Source organism: Triticum dicoccoides, chromosome 7A (genome assembly GCF_002162155.2).
Source record: "Triticum dicoccoides isolate Atlit2015 ecotype Zavitan chromosome 7A, WEW_v2.0, whole genome shotgun sequence".
Taxonomy (NCBI): Eukaryota; Viridiplantae; Streptophyta; class Magnoliopsida; order Poales; family Poaceae; genus Triticum; species Triticum dicoccoides.
This window is the reverse complement of record NC_041392.1, coordinates 717,082,229-717,083,163: the sequence shown is the minus strand read 5'-3', so window position 1 is coordinate 717,083,163 and position 935 is coordinate 717,082,229.

Genomic DNA, 935 nt, shown 5'->3' with positions numbered 1-935 from the left:
GAGGGCGAGGGCGATGGTGCGGCGGATCAAGGGCGAGGGCTACGTGGTGGATAGCGAGGGTGGCGACGAGTATGGCGAGGACGAGGCGACAGTGGATGGCAAGGAGGATGGTGACGGCGACATGGGCAGCGACGTGGTGGAGGACGAGGGCGGCGACAAGAGCGAGATGGGGGAGAGTGGGAGTGAAGTTGGGTAGGAGGCACGCGTGTGCAAATAGTTTTCATCTCGTGCGACGGGCGCGCCAGATGACCCATCACTGCTAATTTGGGGTGGCGGGCGGCAATCTTTGAGTTGAATTTGGACACTGCAGAGCTAACCTATGTGTGGCGGGCATGACTAGGCGCCTGCCACAACTAATATCTGCATAAAAAATTAACCGGTTGCAGGCATTCATCTATGGTGGGACGTTTGGCTTGCCTGCAACTGCTGCCTATAACACCAATGGCGGGTACATCTAGCCGCTCGTCGCTGTGAGCATTGATAACATAGCCAAGATCAACGGTGCTTGTTTTGTGGCGGGTGGTGTATTTCGCCCACCACTGGTGTGCCTATAGCTCTGGCGGTTATGTTGTTTTACCCGCCACTGCTACTTCTCCTAACTTGCAGTGGCGGGTGCCTCGTCGGTCTGCCACTTTTTCAAGTTTATCTATAAGGCTTTTTCTAGTAGTGTCACGGTTGAATGTTTAGACATGATCTTGCCAGAAGTGAAGCGTCATGTTGTGGCTAAGGAAATCGCTTCGAGGAGGAAGAGGAACAATGTGCTCTAGGTGGTTGAAGGTGAAGGACTTGCGTTAGCTAGATTTCAATCCAATGGCTTGGGAAAATCTTAGAAAACAATTTTTTCAGGCCAATAAGGAATTTGTGGTCCCAACAGTGAATTGCCGGCACAAGGCAAACTATTCATGATCCTTTCCTTGCAAGGCCTATTTGGATCA